Source organism: Haemaphysalis longicornis, unplaced genomic scaffold (assembly GCF_048455015.1).
Source record: "Haemaphysalis longicornis isolate Haplotype H1 unplaced genomic scaffold, Haemaphysalis longicornis Haplotype H1 scaffold_10, whole genome shotgun sequence".
Lineage (NCBI taxonomy): Eukaryota > Metazoa > Arthropoda > Arachnida > Ixodida > Ixodidae > Haemaphysalis > Haemaphysalis longicornis.
The window spans coordinates 110,468,793-110,484,520 of NW_027526204.1; the positions used below are offsets into that span (position 1 = coordinate 110,468,793).

The 15,728-nt window shown below is 50.3% G+C and overlaps 1 long non-coding RNA gene across 2 annotated transcripts in view; it reads right to left on the reverse strand.

Annotated features, from left to right (window-relative positions):
• LOC144157903 (uncharacterized) overlaps window positions 1–15,728 on the reverse strand; it is a 105,383-nt gene that overhangs the window by 13,133 nt on the left and 76,522 nt on the right. The window contains exon 1 of one of the 2 annotated variants that reach the window (XR_013319902.1): window positions 8,639–8,850. The exons of the other annotated variant lie outside the window; for it this stretch is intronic. This is a non-coding gene — a long non-coding RNA (uncharacterized LOC144157903). Of the gene's footprint in view, window positions 1–8,638; window positions 8,851–15,728 lie in introns of those variants that run through there. 2 annotated transcript variants of the gene reach the window in all.

Consider the following 15,728-nt stretch of genomic DNA (forward strand, 5'->3'; position numbering starts at 1 on the left):
CGCTGAAGCGAAGTTCACCTGCTCTGATAAACCGGCGTTTCGCGGCACTTATCGCGCTAGCCACATTATAAACGTGAGGGTGAATGTTTTCCTTACTATCTTTTGCAGCGCAACCAGCCGACAGCGGCAGCCGCAGCGCCCCTGCTTGGCCGCGCTCTAGCTCCGGCCACGAGCGCCATAGCTTAAAATTTTTTACAAAGACTGCGTGTTTCCGTTGATCTCTTGCCTCTATTGTTGGTGGCAGTTGGCTTCAGGAACCATGGAGTAACAAGGGCTTTCTGAGAATCAAACTACGGTTTTAGCTGAGAAACTATGCCGAAAAAAGTCGAGTGTTTAAATGAATGTGTGCTACTACGTACGTGGTGAGCAGGGGCGTTACAAGGCCGATAGATGAAAAAAAAAGCATTGTTGAATGCACCTACTGGCCACCGGCGACAATATACAGTGAAGTTAGAGGGGGACATGTCATCGCGTGGCAGTAACTGTGGATAAACTTCAAAAGAGTAGAGGGGAAAGATCGATAGTTGTTGGATGTTAAACTTAGCCCCTGCGACCCCCTCAGCAAACTTAAACGCTGCATAGCCTCATTTCAGCTCGCGCGCATTCTGCGAGCGTTTTTGCGCACAGCGCAAGGTTCCCACCTCACCGCATCGTACACTAACAAGGCGGCAGTCCGTCCTCCTATGACAAACATAGACTTACACATTAACCACCGAACATCTCACTGGTCACTTCCACAATTTAGCCGGCACACTAACTTGCGTATTCTGCGGTGGTTACCCCATGAAGTTACAACTTTATGGGCTTGACCTGCCTGCAACGTTGACCTGCATGCATGTACAACCTAACTCTGCCATCCTGAGGGGCTAGGATGCCTCACACCATTGGAGCGACAGAGGTTATGCTGACATCCAGAGTGGAGGACGCCTTTGCCACAGTACCTAAGAACGTGGTCTGGACTGAGGGTGCTTTGAAAAATGAAGGTAATTTCCTTTCCTCCTTCGAGAAACTTCATGCTAACATTAACCCCTATGAAGAGAAAGAAACCACCCAGGAACGTTTCTTGTCGGCTATCAACTCGCACTTGTAAAAAACAGAACGAAGTTTTTTCCACAAGATGCCAACCAAAACATCCGATCCTGCTGGGTAAATATTGTGGAGAAACCTGTTCACGTTACTTGGAAGACGTCATGTACTCGCCAAAGAGTACTTGTTGGCTGTGGCGTTAAGCGCTATTTTTTACTCTAGAAAGTTTGTACCTGCGTTGTTTGGCTAGGTTTTCTGCTTTTACACGCGAGTTCTCCGTTACACGAGAGGGCTGAATGTGTAAATATGTAACCACTCCAGCCCTTGCGGCCAACAAGTGGCTGGAAGTACCTAATAATTAAAAAAAATGAATAAACCGGACTAAAAATATCGATAGATATTGCATCATGATAACACAGTTGTGTGACGTTTATGAGTGTGCTTAATTTTTGCTGACTTCCTGCCAGCATAATCGACTATTTTAAAGCGTAGAGGTGCGCTGCCTGACATGATAACGTGCGACGAACAGTCTTCCTGAACGTGATTGGCTAAATGTATTACCGCTAATTATTTACTAGGGCAAGTTTCGTACTACCCGAAGATGGACCTGAAACGTTGTGCTAACAATTTAGGGTAAAATTGACATCGTTGAACTTTCACCTCAATGCGTATTTTGTTTCAAAGCAAAATAAACAGTGACACTTAAGTTCTAGTGCTGGCGGTTCTCTTTTGTCCGGTGGCGTTACTTAAAATATTGCGATATTGTGTTCCGGGTGCCAGCGCTGGGTTGTTTTTCACCTCGGGCTTTGCAGTGGCGTAAAGAGATGTACGCCGTGTGGCAGCCAGCCCCTTGTTTTGCTTCTACGCTAAAGATTCCTTCAGGAAGAGAGAGATATATATATAAACATCTTCAATTGGCAAGCGAGCTCTGCCAGGCTAGGTGCCCGACTTGCTACACCAAATGGGGCTTAAGTTGTGGTGAAAATATATTAAAAGAGCTCTCACTTACACATGAATGCTCAAACACACAGTCGCACACGGAAAGCACACGCAGAATCAGGCGATGTAGTAATTTGTCCGTGAGTTCATAGCTCACTGTGAAGTCCAATGCTCCGGAGGAACGTTAAGAGCGCCTTTGCTGCGTGGCTTGCCATGCCTGCTGTAAGCCAGGGCCCAAGGAGATGCTTCCAAGAGATCTGGGCGTACACGAGCACGCCCACAGAAGTCTTAGCTGCGATACGAGCAAGTTTGTAGCGATGACATTCGCAGAGAATGTGTTTCAGGTCCTCGAGAACTGTACATGTCGGGCACAGAGGTGAGGAAGCCTGGCGAAATTAAAAAAAAAAATGCTTAGTGTAAGCCACATTCAGCCTGATGCGATGCAGGAAAGCATCATCTCGCTTGCACAGACCGTGTGACATCCGAAATCGGTACTCTGGGTCTATTGTGTGCAGCAGAACAAAGGTCTTATTTTGGTCAGTCCACAGGAATCGCTGACAGCTCTTGGCAACCGATGACCCCATAATGGCTGCGTCTCGCCTTGTGAAAGGCACTGTAGTAACAATTGTGCTCAAATGAACTGATGCAGCAGCTCCTCCAGCATCCCTCCTCAGCCTTTTCCTTCACCGCTTCAACTACTCTACCACTTCAACTTTCCCTATCCAATCGCTTATTGAAAGAAGCGTCGAAAATTATTTCATTAATTAGTGCAAGACATTAATAATAAGGGCTGTTGTTTTTGCGGAGCTGTCTGCACATGCTTGCCGGCACAGTCGCGCCCGCTTAACACCCCTACTGGGCGCGGGCGACTGGAGGTGGGCGGGAGTGCCAGCATGCCAGGTTCGCGTAACATTCCTGGGGTTCTAAATTGCTGTTTCGAGAGTGTCGAGGACATCCAAACAGGTTGCAAGAACGGCACGCCAGCTGTCAACAAATAGGGTTCCTCGATTCACGCGTCCGCCTACAGGGTGATGACACGTATACGCGGGCGCCGCCATCTTGGGCCACTCGCTCGCCGCTGGAGCAGTTGTATCAAAACCGCGCTAAAATTATCGCCGCAACACGGCTCACTGGCGAAGTTTGAATCATCTTATCTGTTTCGCGTTACCCAATTGTGGCGGACCGGGACCATTCAAAGGGTGTCTCCACCCTGTACGGCGGTGTTGGCATCGAGGCTCCCTTAAGAAAATAAAAATAGTGTGCCCTCTTTTTATCTGCGCTCCATCCTCGCTCGCGGCTAAATTTCCTCCGTCTTCGTGAGGTAGCGGTAGTCGCCCGCGCTGTCAGCCAATCCACGTGTCTCCAAGTGCGAGGCACTCCATATCGCGAGCGGGTTATGCTACCACAAGTGCACGCGGACGGGTGCTACTTGACTATTTCAGAGATGCGCACTTCACCCTCCTTAACGATATCTCGTGTCTTACGCACCGATGTACTCATCCCCGGATGCCACCCTACTCGCCCGACTTAACCTGGTGGCTCGGTAATGATACGGTCTCCTGGCACCGAGAGGCCGACTGCTGGGGCAGTGATCACCATCCCATCAGGCTTGGCATTGCCCCAACGTCTATGCGTCGCTTACGACGGCGCTGGACGGTAAAAAACTGGGATATATTCCGGGATAACATCAACGCAATGCTCACGGCGCCAAGTCCGAACCCCATCACTCTCGTTAAGGAAGCCCTGCGTAGCGCCTGTCAGGACACATGGGTAGAGAAATCCCGGCCGAAGCCTGACCTTCGACTCTTACAGCTATGGGCCCAACGCAAACAAGCTCAAGTGGCTGCCTCCCGAGATCCCTGGTCTGTGGAGGCCCGAATACGCTTGCAAAGTCTGACTCCGGCTGCCAGGCGTCATAAGAAGCATCTTTCAAGGCAGCAATGGCGGAGCTGGTGTGAATCGCTCGGCCCATCGGCGACTATGTTATCCATCTGGCGCACCTTTCGTGCGATGAAAAGTGGAGGCCGCACTCTGGATGCGGCGGCCAGTGCATGTCTGGCATAAGATAGGGATCCTGCTCAATTTGTCGCCGATGTTGCACGCGCCCTTTTCCCTGCCTTTGACATTCTTCCGGCCAGCAGCCCGTGTCCGTTTCCCCTGCCGAGTCACGTCAGTTCCTCCCCTCCTGATGACGCCGTGCGTGGAATCCAATCGCCTTTCCCGGTGGCCGAGTTCCTTGCAGCGATTGATCACGCCAAATATCGGACCGCTCCAGGGCCCGATGGCCTTACGTGCGAGGTTTATAAGAACCTCGACGATCCAACCCTCAGCAATCTCCTTGACTCCATTAACGAGGTGTGGCTCTCTGGTCACATACTAGAATCTTGGCTCCTCGCTGATATAGTCTCGGTACCAAACCTGGTAAGCCACCCGATCAGCTCCCTAATTTGCGTCCAATAGCCTTGACGTGCACCCTGTGCGAAGTGTTGGAGCGCATGCAGGCGACCCGGCTTCAATGGTGCATCGAAACTTTTCGGTGATATCACCCGGCGCAGATCGGGTTTAGGCCCCGTCTATGTACCGAGGATGGGCTTGACCACTCCTCGTCAATGGTGTTTCTAGGCGGCCGGTCAAACAAAGTGCGCACAGTGCTTGCCATGGACATATAAAAGGCATACGACAACGTTAGGCACGGAGCCATTTTGGAAATTCTCCAAGGCCTTCTGCTCCCGGACAAGCTTTCCCATTTTCTCCGGAACTTCCTTACAAAAATATCTTTTTTTTTCGCATTGGTGGGACAAGTTACAGTCGCTTTACGCCTGTCCGCAGAGTGCCTCAGGGATCGGTAATCTCGCTCTTCCTTTTTAATATTGTTATGTTGCCGCTTGCCTGGCATCTCGGCTGTATACCTGACATGTACTTTCTGATGTACGCGGACGACATCACAGTGTGGACTGCACACTGAGACCTGACTCGGCAAACCGCGTGCCTTCAACAAGCCTTGTGTGACACGCAGAAATGGTATGAATATGCTGGCTTAACACTTTCTGCCGAAAAGACAGCTATTCTGCCTGTGGCCAATGCTTGGGGCCGTCGCCGACTGGAGGTGTCTCCAATCTCATTACAACTCTGCGGCCGACCTGTAGGCACTGCCACTTCACTTCGCGTGCTAGGGTTACAAATATATGCGTTTGGGCCAGCGTCTATGTGGTTACGTTCCGCTCGCCGGAAAGTGGGACAGATGCGTCACCTCATCCGACGCATCTCACAGAAGTCTGGTGGCTCCTGTTCCAAAATGGCCTGTATATTGGTGAGGTCTGTACTCCAGCCTCGGCTTGTTTACCAGGCCCAATTCAAACACTTGAACCAGCGGAGTGGGCTCGACTTGAAGCAATTAACCGAGCCGAAATCTATGCAATTACGTGCCTCCTTAGGATAACACCGATCCTTGCTCTTCAGGCGTGAGCTCAAGTTAACACCTTGGATGAGCTTGTCCATCAGCGTCGGTCAGCCCGCATGCATAAACTCACATTTGTTGCTGAGGCAGCGGTGTTAAGAAACTACATGGGTCGTTCGCAACCCACATTTCTAACCTGCGCCGTTACCAGGCAACCTTGGCTATACCACCAGGTGACCGACAACAGGCCACTAACGCGACTGCACGATCGATCCAGCGGATATTTTGACACGCTTTTCACGGTCGCACAAGAACAGGCAGCTGATTCTCAACCCCAGGTGGTGCAGGCATTTGTGGACGCTGGGGCCAAGGGCGACGTGGTGACCACAACACTGCACTGTCCTTCCCAACCAGAGTCCAGCCAAACGTGTTTCTACAAAACACGCCGCACCCTGCCGTCTATGCTGGCCGAGCTTACGGCCATCCGGGACGGCTTGCAAGCAGTAACTGCTGCTCTTTATCGAGCCCCTGGAAGTACTACTTTACAATTTTATACAGACTCCACGGCGGTCATACGTGATTTACGTCGAGTGAATAACAACTCAGCTGTCTCGAGGGATATTCATAACATACTGGACACGTACCCCTGCCCTTTGAGGCTCTCGTGGGTCCGGCGAAATACTCTTCCCGCTCACATTGCGGCGGATGGTGCCTGCAACGCTGCATTTATTCTACGACCATTGCCTTTACTTCCACTAGACACCGCAGAACAGTTTCTCCAAAGGAAAGAAGATCTTCGTCGCGCCACACGAGCCCTAATTCCACCGTGTGGAACGGACCTATAGCAGACGGGCTCGCTGGGAGGAGGTCTTGCTGCGAAGACTTCGCTCCTTCCTTGCGTTTCTTCGCGAAACGGGGGTTAACCTATACTTGTGACGTAATATTTATGCCAACGAGCATACTATCGAAATAAAAAAAAGTTCATTTGGGTGAGTTTGTTTCTTTGTTTGCTTGCTTGTTCGCATGCTTGCTTGCTTTTACTTTAGTACGCACTTGTTTTAGCTCGATTGGATTGATTGGATTGATGAAACTTTATTTAAGCCGGCAGAACGATGTTTTTACGCACCGCGACGCGGGCCTCGGCGTCATCCTGGTGGCTACTCATCCGAGACGTGAGCTCGCCGTTGCCGACTCGCGAGTCTCATGCCTTGCGAGCGCCCGCAGGACCTGCTGGACGGCCCAGTGTTGATTTTCGTAGGTGTAGCTCCTTGCGGCTTCTGCAAGCCGTGGCTGGATGGTTCTTGACCTCGCTTCCATTGGGCTCGTGACAGAGTTCCATAAGATGTGCTTCTGGTCTGCAGTCTCCCTGCAGCAGAGCTGGCACTTGGCAGTAGGGTATGCTTCCGGATACATTCGGTGCATCAGATCCGATGTGGGTAGGGACCCGGTTTGAAGCTGTCTTAGTAGCACTGCCTCCGCCCGGCTCAACCCCGGGTCCGGAGGTGGGAAGGTCCTCTGAGCTAGGCGGTAGGCTTTGGTTATTTCGCCATAGTCTGTCATTCGGTCCTTAGCACTGAACCACGTTGGACGGTCAGTTGCGGGGGCGCGGTTGGTGAGTGCTCGCGCCTCAGCGTGTGCCGTCTCGTTGTAGTTTGCCTTCTTACTCGACACGTCCTTGCCCGCATGCGCCGGGATCCACTTCACTCTAACAGTTCTTGGGCCTTCTAGACATGCATTGCGTAGCACCTGCAAAGCTTCTTTGCAGATGCGTCCCTTGGCGTAGTTCCGAACTGCAGTTCGTGAGTCGCTGATCACCGACTGGCAGCCTGCGTCGGTAATGGCCAGGGCGATGGCCACCTCCTCTGCACGTTCTGCGTCGGTGCACTTGACGCTTGCCGCCGTCACAGTGTCTCCCGTGGTGGCCTTTATGACAACGGCAGCGAAGGCTTCGTGTGGATATTCCGCCGCATCTACGTAGCAAGCGTGCCTATCCTGGGCGTGTAAGTCGACGAGGGCTTTACCCCTTGCCGCCCTTCTGCCCTTGTTGTAGTCAGGGTGCATGTTTTTTGGTGCAAGATCTACCCTGATCCGGCGACGTATCTCATCCGGGATGGTGAGTTTGTTGTCATCACCGCTGTGGCGTATGTATACTAGGTCCTCTAGGATCTTTCTTTCAGTCCGTTGTAGATAAACGCTCTAGCTGGGCCGTACGTTGTGCTTCCGCTATCTCCTCGAGCGTATTATGCACTCCTAACTTGAGGAAGAGCGGTGTGCTTGTGGATTCAAACAGGCCTAGCGCGGACTTATAGGCCCTCCTAATGATGGCGTTGATCTTATTACGCTCGTGTTGTAACCAGTTGTGGTATGCCGCGACATACGTGATGTGGCTGATCACAAAGGAGTGAACTAGCCTGATCAAACTGTCCTCCTTCATGCCAGCTTTCCGTGATGCAACTCGTCGGATGAGCCTCATTGCGTCCGCGAAAGGTCTCTTAAAGATTTTCCTCTGTGGGACTTGTGTCGATAATAAGCATTTCTGTGGCTAGTTTTCTTTCGCTTCGTTCTCTGTGCTGGCGGACACGTGGAAATCTCAAGTGCGTCTAGTTTAGTTCAGCACCTTTGGGCCAATTCGTGTGACTTTCCGGAGCGTAGTCGTTGTGTCTCTAGTAACTAACCCGACACAACAGAATGCGTATGTGTGCGTACCTGTCGTCACAATGACGCCTGATCACGACAATATATGAGTTCGCACTTCGTTCAACGTGCTATGTCAGCTCACCTTTGCTGATCGCCCACCTTCACACAGTGGAATGGCTCATATTTTCTATGAGGTCGAATTTTCTTTTCTGCGTGCTTTTTTCAGTCATGGCATACGCCCATAAAAATTTGATTTCGCGTGCGCTATTTTTGCTTTGCGCTGCGCATTTTTTTGTAAGTGTGGAGTAGGATAGCTCTGCTTCAGTGGGGGATTGAAGACAGAAAAAAGCGAGACAAACCACTTATACATCTATTAGCAGTGAAAAACTCTTTCCCATTGTTACTTATATCTTTTGTGTAAAGGAACAGGAAATGAAAAAAAAAAACACCAAAAGTCGATTATTAAAGACTATCGCTAGCGTCGCAACACAAAGTTAGGAAGTCTGTGGTTTCCGTGCAAGAGATTTTCGATAATTTTCGGTGTCTTTTTTTCTTCTATGTATATCGACGACATGCGTTTACGAGGCGGACAGAAGAACAGAGAATATAGAGATATTAAAAGAAATTTCCAAACCTTACCGTGCGTAAAGGTTCCTTCAATACAAGGGGTGCTTCCCCGAAGGCCATGTTGCCAAAAGTCAACAAAATGAGCATAAATGCGTTCAGCACATTAGCAGTTTCCATTTAATTGTAGTGATTAATAGACTTTGAAATAACAAGGTTGCTTTTTCAAGGTGTACGAAATTCTTTTGGTTGGAAGCAGCCTTAGCTTTCAGATGACCAGAGCGAACTAAAAGAGCCACAGCTTTATTATGACTGAAGAATGAAAACGCGAGGCGCAGTCATGTCACGAGCACTTCGCGCATGCACTTTGCACATAAACTTTGCACACGATCTTTGCACCTGGAATTTCCACAACGTCAACAACCTACACCGCTGTTTGTAGAATTCGATATTTACATTTGTACAAAACACAACTATTCGTCCTACCATATGAATATTCTGAAGAAGAATGTTCTCCAATTCAAATAAATACGAATGGGCATAAGTGGTTAACGTTGGTATCGTATAGGGCACTGACACCTGTACACATTTCGAAATGTTCGGTTAAGGGCACGAGCAGCATATTTCCATAGAGATGCTTTCGATTTAGGGTATTAGATGGCCTCTGAAGTTAATACACATATTGCCGCAAGCACGTAGGAGGTCTATATTGCTCCATGTCGATAGGCCACGCAGAAATTTTGTACAGAATATAGGTGTTCAAAAAACACACCTTTACATTTACCGCATGTAATCTGTACGTAATGCAAATAAATGGAATGAACGCACGTTTATTTACCAAACAGAAGAAAGACGCGGGAAGCCCTCTTGCAAAGAAACTCATAAAACAATCCCGAGAGCCTTCTTCCCTGATGATGTGGAGCACAAAACACAATGTTCGTGCTTTCCGTGAATTGGCACTCTGAATTAACGGACGAAGAAATCAATGGTCCCATAGTAGCGCACCTAGCCTGTTCAGGCAGCATTCGTTGTGATCAAGGGCCGAACAGTTCCACCGGTGATGTCGCGCACTCCACAGTGCCCCTGTGAACATTTGCGCAGTTGGGAGGGCTGTGAACCTTGCTCCGCCAAAAATACATAAAAGATCCTCACGGATGTAAGTTTGCTTTCGAGATTGGCAGGCGAAATCGCAGCGAATGTTAGCTTTTTTTTACATCGTATTTTCTCCAGAATTCACTTGACAGATTTGTCAGAGTCAGCGCTCAAAGGTATACGTATATTCGCCCACCTGTTCGACTGACATGCCATGCCGTTCACCTGACGCGAGGCATGCTCCAGTCTCAGTCTTGTTCCATCGCTGGCAGTGTGCCGGATTTAGCGCAGTGCTAGCGCGCTTTGGCTTTTGGTTTGGCGACCCGGGGCCGAATCCCACGTCAATCCAAATGTGTTTTAAACACCAGAGATGTTTGAGCCCAGCATTATCCGTCCGTCGCACCAAAAAACCTCGTGGAGAGATGACGTAATCTCGCGTTGCCTGGCAAATCCTGGCGCAGCTGTGCATAACCTGGCGCTTGGTTTGGACATCCTCGATTTAGCAGTCCTGGACGGTCCACGGCAGTCCGAGGGCTGCCCTCTGACAGGACGTTTTATAGGAATAAATGGAAAAATCGAGCGCCGGATCGCGTCGTGGGCAGTCTGCCGACGATCCGGGACTGATAATCAAGGAGGCCCTTTGCTAGCCTAGGAATTGCTCCGCCGGTCGTCACCGGCGCCCGTCAAGCCGTGACGTCACTGCGCAACGCATGTTATTAAGCCTTGTGTACAGTGGCGTTGTAAAGGCTTGCCTGTGAGCATCCGCACGTTAGCAGTTCGCAAAACATACCTAGAAAGAATACCCAGCGCACGTGAGCGTGTGCCGCATGAGCAGCGCCCTGCGTCGGCCAGCTCGACCTTTGAGAACACTACGCTCAGCGTTTATGGCGTGATCCATCGCGCGCAGTATCTCTTGCCAGTTCACGTGCGTTCGTGCCTGAAGTTGGGAGCATAGACGCACGCTGAGTTATCGCTACACACGCCCAGATCGTGAAGCCGGTTGCCACCGGTTCTAGCACGTGCTAACGTGGTCCTCTTTGGGAGAGCTGTGAAGCCCTACCGACTTTTAAAGACGATAGTCTTTCTTGGGCTACTTAAACCCAGAAATGTTGGTCTGTCTCTATGTCTGTCTGTCTGTCTGTCCGTCTGTCTGTCTGTGACTCAATTCAGCCACCCGGCCAAAGCAAAACAATGCTTGCGCCATAGTCTTATATAGTCACAGCTAAACCTACCCGTCTATGTCCGGTGTAATGTTCATACTTGTCAACATTGTTGAAGAAGAGCAAGACATTACGCAAATATGAGACAACAAATCAATACACAAGTGATATTTGCAGTGTTCCTTTATAAAAAATCAGACATGCTTGACTTTTCCGAAATTAAATACTTCATCAACTGCAGAAAAAGAATTCACTCCGCCGTCGCCTGCTGTCGCCCGCGCCACTATAGCTTCTGACACCATTTTAAGAAATCAACCGGCAACAGTTACACAAGGTTCCACTAGATAGGTTCCACGTTCTGCTTGCAACGCACGTTGAGTAGGGAAACGCGGTTCTATAAACTTTGAAGTAGGGCGTCTCGATTAACGCGCGTCTTCGCCGTACGGCAGCGTTCGCATCGAGACACCCGGTTTGGAGCAGTGGTACGCGGGGAGTTAAAATGATTTAAGCAAACCTTTGGCGTCTTTACCTTGGGAGGAGCGCGACGCAAGAGGAACAACATGAGAGGTGAGCGGGAAAGCGAAGGGAGGCATTTACTTCGCAAAAGCCGACAAAGGCTACCGTATTTTGACGGCATTTGCAACGAAAGGAGCAGATACGCGGCCAATTTTTTAAAACACTCTGGGCCTGCCAGTCATGGAAATATGCAACAGCCGGGTCTCCAATGACGGGCGAGGGACGCCAGCTCTGCTGTTGTTTCAGCCTTGCAGCACTAGTGCAAGCTGCACCAACCTTTCCATTTTTCCGGTTCTCACCGTGATGGTCAGATCTCTCTAGTCACTCGTGCCAAAGCTGCAGGTAAGGCCCAAGGGTGCCTGGACTAGTCCAAACCACCCCATCCCCCACAACGTTGGTGGTCATCCACCAAATTTTACTCGAATATACGCCAATTAACTTTCTATCTACAGCCGCTACTTTGGGACCACTCGTGTTGACGTCGTGGCCGCTGATCTTGCTTTTCTTGTTTTTAGGCGTCTGCGGTTTTCGCTATAGTAATGGGCCGTACCAGGTTTAAGGACAGTGAGCGTTCTTTTCTGATGAAGAGAGAAATAAACGTTTATTTGCTGAAAAGACTAGCTAGAACTTGGTCCTTGCCGGTCCGAGGGGGTAGGTCTCCTCTGTCCATGAAAATTCTGGCGGTGGCTGCCGTCTTCACCCGGTTCACCAGATTCTTCTGGTTCTCCGGATCCTCGTAGACGAGCAGTGCCTCCCACTTTTCAGCGATGTCGTGGTCCCCGGTGGCATGGGCGCTTGCATTGCCTTGCGGTGCGGAAGTCATTATTGCTGAGGATGCTTGGTTATCCACAGGTGGGTCTGGACGGTGATCTTGGCAAGAGCAACTAGGATCATGTGTGCCAAGGTGTCGGGTATGTCAAGATAAGAAAATTGCGTGGGTTAGATGCGGTTCATGATTATTCCGTGTGTGTACGTGTTTGTTTGGAGCCGACGAAAGGTTACGCTCCCTTCCTGGGTGAGGTCGGGGTTTGGGGGGGGATATCTCTACCGCTTAAGACGGCAGTGCTGAAGTGCGGCCCTGTAGGTGATGGGTAGGTCTACTGCACCTGTTGCAGCAGGGATGTTGGGTTGCAAGAAGGCCCGGCTAGTGTGCGCTCGGGCTGCAGCGTGCGCTGTTTTGTTCCCAGCCATCCCTTCATGCCGCGGGATCCAGGTGACATAGGTGTCAGGAAGTTGGGGGCGCGTCTTTAAGATTTTAAGTGCCGTCGCGGACACGCGTCCTTTCTGAAAGTTCCGGCATGCCGCTTGAGAGTCGGTGAATATCAGTGTTCGGACGCTGCAGGTCGTCATGGCCAAGGAGATCGCTGTTTCTTATGCAGTTTCGGGGTTACGAGCCGGTATTGTTTCCGATGTTAATTCTCTGCCTGGTTGGTCCATGACGCTTATTGCAAAAGCAGTGTGGTCTGGATATCAAGTAGCGTCTGTGTATCTGGTGTTAGTATCTTTTTCATATTTTTGAAGGAGTGCCTTCAATCTTGCGTGTCTTCTTTGTTTGAGGTAAGTGGGATGCATGTTACGTGGTATGCGTGCTATACAGATTGTCTCTCGGAGTTCCGATGGTAGTCTCGCTTTTGGTTGGTGTCCGCAATGTAGGTTTCACTGTAATTGAGGAAGCGGAGTACTGCTCTGTCTGTAGGAGTGAGCTTGAGGCGTTCGAGTTGGTTGGCTTTGTGGGCTTCGACCATCTCCTCCCACGTATCATGTACGCCTAATTTAAGCAGCTTGTCGGTAGATGCCATAAAAGGAAGGCCTAGAGCAGTCTTGGTTGCTTTCCTAATAATTATGTACAATTTGCTTATTTCAGCGTTTTTAAGGCTAAGTATGGGCTGCCATACGTGATCCTACTGGTTATTAATGCTTGAATGATCCGTAAGGTGTCTTGTTCTTTGAGCCCCCTTCGTTGATTCGTGATTCTTTTAACGAGGTGGGTGAATTGTGTCACCGTTTGCTGTAGCTTGGGAAGATGAGCTGCACCCGATCCATCCTTGTGTATGGTAAGACCCAGTACACGAAGGGAGTTGACCCTGGGAATTTTCACTCCGTAAAGAGTGACGCTGGTATCCGGATCAAGAAATTTGGGTGGTCGCCCTCGAGTTCGAGCCTTCAGCAAGATAAGTTCGAACTTTTCCGGACCACACTGGAGGCCGCAAGAGTCCAAGTAGTTTACTATCACGTCGATAGCCTCCTGCAGGGCGTCTTGTGGTCTCCCAGTCGTAGGCGCTCTCATCCACAGCGTAAGGTCGTCTGCGTAAAGAGCATGCCTTAGTCCTCCTATAGTTTGAAGTTTCTTTGGCAGGTGCAGCATGGCAATGTTAAAATGCAGCGAGGAGACCACTGAACCTTGAGGCGTGCCTTTGTTTGGTATGTGGAATTTCGCGCCTCGAAGGTTGCCGATGCCCGCCGTTGCCGTGCGATTCGCGAGAAAGTTTCGAACATAATTGTAAGCTTTGGGGCTGCAATTGGTACTTTGCAGATTTTCGAGAATCTTTTCATGCTCGACATTGTAGAAAGTGCCCTTGACGTCAATAGCGAGCATACAGGACTTGTGATGTCGATCTAAGCGGACTATGATATCCTCCGTCAGAAGCAAAAGTATGTCGTGGGTTCGGAACCAAAACATCGTGTCCGGTATATACCCGTTGTCCTCGAGATATGGCGTGAGCCGTTCGTGGACCATGTGCTCAACAAGTTTACTCGCGCAGGAAGTCAGCGATATAGGGCGAAGATTCTCAATACATAGAGGCCTGTTTGGCTTACGAATCATTGTCCCATCCGAATACTCTCACGTGGCCGGTAGTTCGCCTGTTTCCCAACATACGGTACAATACTCTAGGAGCGCTTCTGTTGCATTTGGAGGTAGGTTACGGAGGAGCGCTTTGGCAACCTTGTCTTTGCGGGACGAAGTGTTCCTCGTGCGTTTGGCCAGGGCTGCCTCCATAAAAGCTTTTGTGAAGGGTCGATCGAGGTCGGGATTATGTTGGCCACGGTACGGATCAGTACTTGTCGGACTCGATGGGATGTCACTAGAAACTTGGGTTGAATCTCATCCAGTATGTCAGCGCCTTAGCGCTGCTACCAGACGGCACGAAAAAAGACTGTCAAGGCAGCGCTGGCTTGAATGGTGCGCCTCCAGGCCCATTTTTCTCAACGGCGTCTGTCTGGCGCACGTTTCACGCCATGGAATCGGGCAGTCGGCCTCCGGATGCATCTGCCAGCGCTTGTATTGCATCACACAAGGATCTGGCACAATGCGCCCCCGACGTTGCTCGGGCCTTGTTTCCTGCATTTGATGTTGTGCCAGTGGCCATGCCGTGTCCGTTCCCATTGCCTAACTATCATTACGGCTTACTCCTGAAGCCGTGTTGGGAGTTCAGGCACCATTCACAGTGGCTAAATTCCTGGCAGCGATCGATCACGCTAAACAGCGGACTGCTCCGGGTTCTGACGGCATAAGGTATGAGGTGTACAAGAATATCGAAGACCCAGCCTTCGTGCCACTCTTGGACTCGGTTAATCAGGTGTGGCTATCCAGTCAACTACCTGACTCTTGGCTTCGGGCGGATACTGTTCCCATTCCAAAGCCCGGGAAACCACCACATGTACTTCAGAACTTGCGCCCCATCACCCTGACATCAACGCTGTGCAAGTTGTTAGAGGGAATGCTTGAAGCGCGGCTTCTGCGGTGTCTTTGTTCCTTCTAATGGTATCACCGGGCGCAAATTGGATTCAGGCCCTATCTCGGTACTGAGGACGGTGTGGAATACGTCCCGCCTATGGTTTTATTTGGAGGCCGATCCCGCCGTGTGAGATCTGTGCTCGCCATTATGCAAGACGTTAGTCACGCGGCCATCCTACAAGTTCTAAATGGCCTCCACCTTCCAGACAAAGTCAGTCTGCAATTTCCTCAGATACTTCCTGCAACACCGTTCTTTTTTCATCGCATCAACGGAGCAAGTTTCGGTCACTTTACACCAGTCCGAGGCGTAGCGCAAGGGTCTGTTTTGTCTCAGCTTCTTTTCAACATCGTCATATTGCCGCTAGCTTGGCACCTTGCTTCAATTTGAGATCTATTTTTCCTCATGTACACGGATGACATTACGGTGTGGTCAGAGCATACAGACCTGTCACGACAAGCCGAGGCCCTCCAGCAAGCACTAACACACTGCCAGAGATGGTGCGAGTATGCGGGCCTGACTCTCTCGCAAGAGAAGACCGCTTTACTTCCCGTGGCCAATGCTTGGAGTCGCCGCATCCTAGCAGTGTCTCCCATTTTACTGCAACTGAATGGGAACGACATCCCCACTGTTGACCGTCTTCTGGTCCTAGGACTAGAAATA